This window comes from Pristiophorus japonicus, unplaced genomic scaffold, assembly GCF_044704955.1.
Source record: "Pristiophorus japonicus isolate sPriJap1 unplaced genomic scaffold, sPriJap1.hap1 HAP1_SCAFFOLD_282, whole genome shotgun sequence".
Taxonomy (NCBI): domain Eukaryota; kingdom Metazoa; phylum Chordata; class Chondrichthyes; family Pristiophoridae; genus Pristiophorus; species Pristiophorus japonicus.
The window spans coordinates 147,857-157,641 of NW_027252582.1; the positions used below are offsets into that span (position 1 = coordinate 147,857).

At 41.9% G+C, this 9,785-nt stretch overlaps 1 non-coding gene across 1 annotated transcript; it reads left to right on the forward strand.

The window, feature by feature from the left end:
* The first annotated feature begins 9,055 nt into the window (after window positions 1–9,055).
* On the forward strand, window positions 9,056–9,127 carry trnat-cgu (transfer RNA threonine (anticodon CGU)). Its single transcript has one exon. It is a non-coding gene; the product is annotated as a tRNA-Thr (tRNA).
* Window positions 9,128–9,785: the final 658 nt, after the last annotated feature.

Below are 9,785 nucleotides of genomic sequence, written 5' to 3' on the forward strand. Positions count from 1 at the left end.
TGCTGACGATATAAAGGTGGGATGAAAACCAATGTATGAGTATAATGTTGGAAAGTGTGAGGTCATGCACTTTGACAGAAAAAACCTTGACAGCAAAGAGCAAGCTATTATTTAAATGGAGAAAAATTCCAACGTGCTGCAGTACAGCGGGATTTGTGGGTACTTGTGCATGAAACACAAAAGGTTAGTCTGCAGGTACAGCAAATGATCAGGAAGGCCAGTGGTATCATGGCATTTATTACAAAGCAGATGGAGTATAACAGCAATGAAGTCTTGCTACAGTTATATCGGCTATTGTGAGGCCACACCTGGCATACTGGGTATAGTTTTGGTTTCCATATTTACGAAAGGATACTTGCTTTGCTGGAAGTTCAAAGAAGGTTCACTCGGTTGATTCCGGAGATGAGGGGGTTGACTTATGAGGAAAGATTGAGGAGGCTGGTCCTCTACTCATTGGAATTCAGAAGAATGAGACGGGATCTTATCAAAACGTAGAAGTAAAAGAGGGGGCTTGGCTAGGTGGATGCAGAGAGGAGCTTTCCATTGATAGGGGAGACTCGAACTAGAGGCATCATCTTAGAAAGAGGGGCCGCCTATTATAACTGAGATGAGGAGGAATCTCTTCTCTGAGAGGGTTGTAAATCTGTGGACTTCGCTGCCTTAGCGAGCTCTGCAAGCCGGGATATTGAATACATTTAAGTCAGAGACAGTTTCTTAACCAATAAGGGATTACAGGGTTGCAGGGAGCGGGCAGGGAAGTGGACCTGAGTCCATGATCCGCTCAGCAATTTTCGGATTAAATGGTGGTGCAGATTCGAAGGGTCGTATGGCCTATTCATGCTCATATTTCGTACGTTCTTATGTTCTTATAAATGGGCGGTCCCTTGTTCTAAGTCGATGTCCCCAAGTTTTCCTTTCCCCTATGAGTGCAAATATGCTCTCTGCATCTAACGTGCCGAGCCCGCTCATTATCTTATTAGTTTCGATAAGATTACCTCTCATGCTTTTGAACTCCACTGCGGATATTCCCAACCTACTTAACCTATCTTCATATGTCAACTTTCCTCATCTCCGAAATCAACTGAGTGAACTTTCTCTGAACAGTTTCCATTGCAAGTATATCCTTGCTTAAATACGGAGAATAAACTGCACACAGTACTCCAGGTGTGGCCTCACTAAAACCTGGTACAGTTGTTGCAGGACTAATCTGCCTACAAGCTCTATCTCACTTGCAAATATGCATATTCCATTCGCCTTCCTGTTTAATTGCTGTACCTGCATACTAATTTTTGTATTCATGCACAAGGACACTTATCTGTCCCTGTACTGCATCACTTTACTACTTTTCTCCATTTAAATTATAATCTGCTTTTCTATTATTTCTGTCAAAGAAGGTAACCTCACATTTTCCCACCTTATATTGCAACTGCCAACTTGTGGCTCATTCACTTAGCCTAACTATATCTCTCTGCAGATTTTTTGTGTTCTCCTCAGAATTTGCTTTCCGACCCACATTTGTATCATCAGCAAACTTAGCTAAATTACACTCGGTCCCTTCATCCAAGTCATTTATACAGATTGTAATTAGTTGAGGACCCAGTACCGATACCTGCGTCACTCCACTAGTCACTGTTTGCCAACTAGAAAATGACGCATTTATCCAGACGCTGTGTTTTCTCTTATTTAGCAAAGCCTCTATCTTTGATTTACTTCCAACCCCGTGAGCTGTTATCTTGGCAGTAACCTCTTATGTGTCAACTTATCGAATGCCTTCTGGAAATCCAAATACACGACATACATTGGTTCCACCTTAACTACTCGTTACATCCTCAAAACCTCCAGCAATTTGTTAAACATGATTTCCTTTTCATGAAACCATGCTGATTCTGCTTGATTGAATTATGCTTTTCAAAATGTCCCGCTACTGCTTCCTTAATAATGGACTCCAGCATTTTCGCAACGGCAGATGTTAGGCTAACTGGTCTATAATTTCCTGTTTTATGCTTGCCTCATTTTTAAATAGGGGCGTTACATTTGTGGTTTTCCAATCCGCCCCGAATCCAGGAAATTTTGAGAAATTATAACGAATGCATCCACTATCTCTGCAGCCACTTCACTTAAGACCCTGGGATGAAAGCCATCAGGACCAGGGGAGTTGTCCGCCTTTTGTCCAATTATTTTACTCGTAGTACTTCGTTCTTGATAGTGATAGAATTAAGTTCATCCCTGCCTACATTCGCTTGATTATCCACTATTGGATTGTTTTTAGTATCATCTACTGCAAAGGCCAATACAAAATATTTGTTCAATGTCTCTGCCATTTCCCTGATCTTCAATATTAACCCCCAATCTCATCCTCCATGGGAGCAACATTCATATTAGCCAATCTATTCCTTTTTATATATCTGTAGAAACTCTTAATATCTGTTGTTATATTTCGTTCTCGTTTACTTTCATAATCTATCTTCCCTCTTCAATCATGTTTTTAATCGATCTCTGCGGCTCTCTTCTCCCATGAGTCTTCACCACATTGTATGCCTTTGATTGCAATTTGAAACCCTCCGTTATTTCATTAGTTAGACAGGAATGGTTATCTCTTCTCTTACAGTCTTTCCTACTCATTGGATACATAATTGTTCCGAGTTATTTTTTTGTCCTTAAATGTCTGCGACTGCTCTACAACCGTCCCACACTTTAGTCTATTTTCCGATCAACTTTAGCCAACGCTGCCATCATACCTTTGTTGTCCCCCTTATTTAAGCTTCGGACACTGGTTGGAGAACCATATTTCTTTCCCTCTAACTGAGTTTGAAATTCAACCTTATTATGGCCACTCATTCCTATCCGATCTTTTACTACGAGATCATTTATTAATCCTGTCTCATTGCACAGTACTAGATCTAAGATAGCCTGCTCAGTGGTTGGGGTAGCATGTACTGTCGAAGTAAACTATCCGGGATACACTCTATGAACGTCTCCTCAAGGCTACCCTGACCAATTAGGTGTTTCCAGTAAATAAGAAGGTAAAATCACCTATGATTACTGCTGTTCCTTTTTTACAAGTCTCCATTATTTATTGATTTATACTCTGTCCAATCATGTAGTCATGGTTAGGGGGCCTATAGTATATGCCCACGAGCGACTTTTTCCTATTATTGTTCCTTTTACTCCACCCAAACTGATTCAACCTCTTGATCCTCTGAGCCGATATCGTTTCTCATTAATGCACTGATCCCATTTTATTAACAGTGTGACCCCACCTCTTAACATAAGAACATCCGAATTAGGAACAGGAGTAGGCCATCTAGCCCCTCGCACCTGCTCCGCTATTCAACAAGGTCATGGCTGATCTGGACATGGACTCAGCTCCACTTACTCGCCCGCTCCCCGTACCCCTTAATTCCCTTATTGGTTAAAAATCTATCTATCTGTGACTTGAATACATTCAGTAAGCTACCCTCAACTGCTTCCTTGGCAGAGAATTCCACAAATTCACAAACCTCTGGGAGAAGAAATTCCTTCTCAACTCGGTTTTAATTTGGCTCCCCCGTATTTTGAGGCTGTGCCCCCTCGTTCTAGTCTCCCCGACCAGTGGAAACAACCTCTCTGCCTCTATCTTGTCTATCCCTTTCATTATTTTTAATGTTTCTATAAGATCACCCCTCATCTTTTTCCTTTATGTCTGTCCTTCCAAAATATCAAATACCCCAGAATATTTAGTTTCCAGTCCTGGTTACCTTGCAACCACGTCTCTGTAATGTCTATCAGATCATACTCATTTGTATCTATTTGTGCGGTCAACTCATCTGTTTTGTTACGAATGTTACGTGCAATTAGAGAAAAAGCTTTAAAATTTATATTTTACCCTTTTTTCCTGCTTGTTTCTTCTGTCTTACAGCTCAATTTCTACATTTTTGCTTTTTAATTCCAACTCTACTCGCCTCCCTATTGAATCTATTCTCAGGTTCCCATCCCCCTGCCAAACTAGTTTAAACCCTCCCCCACAGCACGAGCAACCGATACCTCCCACCCTGCCACCACGCGAGGTTATTGGTCCAGAATCTATTGAGGTGCAACCAATTCGGCTTGTACACGTCCCAACTCCGCCAAAAGTGTACCCAATTTCTCAGGAAACTAAAGCCCTCCCTCCTGCACCATCTCTCCTGCCATGCATTCACGTGCTATATCATCCTATTTCTGAACTCACTCGTTCGTGGCACCTGGAGTATTACATAAATTATTACCTTTCAGGTCCTGCTTTTTAATCTCTCTCGTAGCTCCTTAAACTCTGCCTGCAAGACCTCATCTCTCTTTCTTGCTGTGTCATTGGTAACAGTATGGACCATGAACTCTGACTGATCACATTCCTCCATCAAAATTCCCTGCAGCTGCTCGGTGACATCCTTGACCCTGGTTCCAGGGAGTCAACATCTCATTCTGGTGCCAGGGCTGCGGCTGCAGAAACGCCTGTCTGCTCCCCTGACTATTGAATCTCCTACCATTATAGCTCTGCCATTCTCCTCCCTCCTCCCCTGTGCAGCTGCGCCACCTGCGGTGCCGTGGATTTAGATCTGGCTGCACTCCCCAGAAACACTATCTCAACACCGGTACTCAGAAGCTAATATCTGTTGGCGAGTGAGATGGACTCGGCCCTCGTGCACTACCTGCCAAGTCCTGCTATTCTGTCTGCTGGTCACCCACTCCACCTCTACCTGCGCATTCTTAAGCTGAGGGGTGACAACCTCTCGAAGCAAATTGAGTAACTAGTTGATGGCGAACAGTTTGCCGTGCTCTGGGGAAAGTGTCTCTAGCCATGCTTCTGTGATGCTACAATCCTCTCTCAGTTATCTTGTGTTTTCACCTGTAAACCTCAGTTCACGGATTTAATTTCCGACCGTGCCAGCAGGGATTTTCTCACCTTTAATGTGCTGGTTCTCTTTTTCTCTCTCTATGATTCATTCTATTTCTCTCTGAATTTGACTTTCTTTCCGCTTGTCAGTCTCACTGTGTATCTATTTCAGTTGCAGTTAATTTCTGTAAGCTTTTCTCATTGGGAATCTGTTTATCCGTCCAAATATGACTTTCTCTCTGTCACTCTCCATCGCTACCCACATCAGTTTACTCCATACCTTATGAGTTATCTCTTAATTCGCTGGTTCAATCTCAGCTTGCTGACACTGGGTGGTTGACGCGCATTTTAACATTATTCATTAAAAGATGTTCAGTGTTGACGGGAAGATTTCATGTTCTGTGGGTTAAAGCACGGGGGTTTGTTGTCAAGTTACGGACGATCAGTTCAATGCGTTATTTGCCTACTGCTGTGCTTTTGTGGTACAGCTTTTCACCGCCCACTGTTAAACATAAGGTATATATCCTCCCACGTTTGCATAGTATGCAGACGTGAAGTTTGCTCTGCGCTGAAAACTAAATTTTGAGTCTGCAAGCAATTTGCCGAATTTCCAAGCACGGCACTGCAGCGTGCCCATGACCAGGATGGCCGAGATGTTAATGGGTTGGAATTAAAATCCAACTGATGTGTCTCTGTTCCTGGTAAATGTTCAACCAACTGATTTGACAATTAGACTAAATGCTTGTTTGTTATAAAAGCGTGTAAGCGGTCCATAATCTCTGCAAATAATATATTTTAATTAACCCTTCAAGACAACGTTTCTTTACTTATATTAGGTGTTCTGCCAATGGACTGAACACAGGTACAGGATTAGGCCATTCCGCCCCTTGTGCCTATTCGCCTTTGTGTCCATTCTTGGCTGAGCTCCATCGTAACTCCATCCATCTGCATTGGCTCCACATCATTTTAACCAGTGTTTAGCAAAAATTATTAATCTAAAATTAAAATTTTTAATTGAGCTAGTATATCCTGCTTTTTGTAGAACATAAATCCATCACCCTTTGCGTGAAGAAGATTTTCCTAACTTCTTTGCCGAATGGCCTGCCTCTGCTTTTAACATTATGTCCTCTTGTCGTAAACTCCCCCAAGAACGGTAAAAAAAAAGCTTTATCTCTATCTGTCTTATCAATTCGTTTTAAAATATTAAAACCTTCAATCAAATCACCACTTAACCTTCTATATTCCAGGGAGTACAGGTCTAGTTTATGTAATCTCTCCTCATAATTTAACCCATCGCAACCTGGTAACATTCTGGTGATAAAGAACTGTACACATTCCAATCCAGCCTATCATTTCTAAGGGGCCGTGCCCACAAACGGACTGGATATAATGGATAGAAACGGCTTATTACCCATATCAGAGGGCTCAACAACCAGCGGGCATATATTTATAGTAATTGGAGAAGGTTTACAGGAGATGTGATGTAAAATTTCCACATGCAGATAGTTGAGGTTGTCTAAACTGCACTGCCTACAGAGTGGTAGAGGCAGAAACCTTAAGCACATTTAAAAAGTATTTGGATGTGCACCTGAAGTGCCGTAACGTGCAGGGTTATGGACGTAGAACTGGGAAGTGGGATTAGGCTGGATAACCGTGGCACGGACAGGATGGGCCAAAATTGCTTCCTTCTGTGCTGTAAACTTCTTTGAATCTATTATATTCTATAACTTAGAGTACTCCAGATATAGTCTAACTACATCTCTGTTCAGTTGAAGAAAAACTTCCATTGCATTATAGTCCAACTCCTAGTTTTCAAGCCTAATATGCCATTAGTTGTTTCGAATATATTTGTAACTTGCTACTGCACGGTAGCGGGATGGGCACTTGGACTGCAAACCACTTTGGAAATCCATCCCTCCGAGCTGTGCTCCATTTAAATAGGACTCGGATCTAAAATGTATGATCTAAAATGGGTGACCACACAATTAACTGCTTGGAATCTATCTACCACTGAATCGTCCATTCGTTTAATCTATCAATATATATTTATAAGTATACGCTAATGACTGCCCTACTTACCATATCACCAATATTTGCATCATCGGCAAACTGGGATATCTGTCTTCCTGTTGTGCCTTATTAATCTTTAAGAAATATAGAATGAAACAATTTGTTTTAAACTGGCGTTTTAAAACGTGCCATGCTTTGAAACTCTGGTTAGGGGCTGTGGGAAGAGGAAGGTGGGAGTAAGATTTCAGGTCGATGACCCATGTGATCCTACATCATGCAGTGTGCGCTGTTTTCAAACAGTAAAGGCACGAGCTTGCATTCCTGTAGCATCTTTCACGAACATAGTATGACCCAATTGCCCGCCGTTGCTCAGTTTGAGTTCCGACAGGATCCCCAGCCTCCAGACATCATTACAGCCTTGGTCCAAATATGGCCAACAGTGATTAATTCTAAAATGAGGCGAGAGTTATTGTCTTTGACATCAAAATATTATTTGTTCGAATGTTTCAACAAGGAGGCTTCGAACGTTGAAATGATTGCGGGGTTATTTGCCACTGCTTGAGACATACCTAGCCTCAAAGAAGATGGTTGTGGTTCGACGCCAATCATCTCAGCCCAGGATATCGCTGCAGGAGTTCCTCATCACCTGCTTCATCAATGACCTGCCCTTCATCATAAGGTCAGAAGTGGGCATGATCGTTGAAGATTGAATTTTCCAACTCGAGTATCAACTCTGCAGACAATGAACCAGGAAATATATCGCCTTTCCATTATCGTGCGGTGAAAATCTTGGAACTCCTTCTACAACAGTACATTGGTAGTACACCACCTCAGTGACTGAACCACAGAGCATTGAAATTTACAGCACAGAAGGAAACCATTTAGCCCATCGCGTCCTTGCTGGTGGACTGTGTAGTATGCTGCCAAATCTAATTTCTAGCTCTTGGACCGCAGCCATCAAGTGCATATTCAAGTACTGCAGTGGTCCACGAAGTTTGTTTATCACTATCTTCTCAAACGCAATTAGGGTTGGGCAATACATGTCAGCCTTGCTAGCTACGCCCACATGCACTGAATTAATATTTTATTAAAACGTGCTTTACAAAACATGAAGTACTTCTTGAAGTGTAGTCACTGGATTTGCTGTAGGGCAATAAGGCAGCCAATTACCACACAGCAAGATCCCATCGATGGTGGGATACAGATATGTGCATGAAACAAACCTCATAGAATCACAGAATCGGAGAAGTTTGCGTCAGGGAAGGAGAGCATTCGGCACATCCTATTTCCGCCAATCAAAAGAGCTATCAAGCCGAATCGCACTTCACAGCTTATGATCTGCAGCGTTGCAGATTAGGGCGATTCAATCCATATACAAGTACTACTTAAATGTGATGAGGGATTGTGTCTCCACCAACTTTTCAGTCAGTGAGTTCCAGACCCAAATTCATTCTGGGCGAAAACATTTCTCCTCGACTCTCGTGTAATCCTTTCATCAATTACTTTAAATCTATGCCCCCTGGTTATTGACCTCTCTGCTCAGGGGTACAGGTGTTTCTTATGCACACTATCTCGGCCCCGCATAATGTTATACACGTCAATTATGTCACCCTTTATCCTCATCTGTTCCGAAGAAAACAAACCCAATCTTTCTCCATAACCGAAACTATCCAGTTCTGGCAACATACAGAGGACAACAGACGAAACAGATGAAAGTGAAAGAGACATGTTTTTTTTTAAGCTTTGATCTGTAATGCACTGCTGAAAAGGTGGTGAATCATAGAGTCATTGATTCATAGAATTTTTTCAGCATGGAAGAAGGCAGTTCGGCCCGTTGAGCCCGTGCTGACTCTCAGCAAGTCTCACCACTCTGTTACTTCCCCATAGCACTGCAGAGTCAATAGCAACCCTCAAAATGGAATTGGATAAATGCTTGAAGAGGAACATTTTGCACGGCGTTGTGGAAAGATCTGGGAATAATTGGATAGCTCGTTCAAGAGTACGATGGACCAAGTACTCTCCTTCGGTATGTATGATTTTATGAAATGTTTTATGATAGTTTCAAATAAATGACGCTGGTCATTTGCCCGTTCCATTATCCCACTTTATATCTTTGTATCTGCGTGTGTTGAAACAACCGAATTGAAATGACATGGGATTCGGTAGCAATACGCCGCCAGTCACACAGTTCATCAGGGCACGGTGGCCAAGTGGTAAGGCGTCGGTCTCGTAAACCGAGGATCATTGGTTCGACCCCCATCTGTGACTATCGATATTTTATCAATTTAAATGTCATATTTTGAAGCTTTTTCCTTTTTAACTATCAAAACACTTCATAATTTTGAACTAGCGCCATAAATCGCCTCTTAACATTTTCTATTCAAAGGAAAAAAATCCCAGCTTCTCCAGTCTCTTCGTATAAATGAGGTCCCCAACTCTGGCAGTATTCTAGTAAATCTATTCTGCACCCTCTCCAAGGGCTTGATCTCTTCCCTGAAGTTTGTTACCCACGCAAAAATCCAGCTAAGACCTCATAAGTGTTTTATAATTGTTTGGCATAACTTCCTTGTTTTTATACTCTATTGGCCTATTAACAAAGGAAACGTTCAAATGTCTTCCAGATCCTGCCCCCTCTTTAAAATTGTACGTTTTAGAGCTGGTTAATACAATACAGGGAGCATTATGACCGGTTTCAGGATCATTGATCTCCAGAGGCAGATGCTTAAATGGGGATTTAAATTTTCATGCATAAATCTGGCCCCGTTAAAATTGTATCATTAATTCACATTGCCTCTCCTCATCCTACGAAAACGTTTCACGTCATAATTCTCTGCGTTAACTTACATCTGCTGTGTGTCTGTTCATTTCACCAGTTGGTTATTTTCATTCTCCCTCTTTGTGCCACTTACTATCTGCTTTGTGTCCC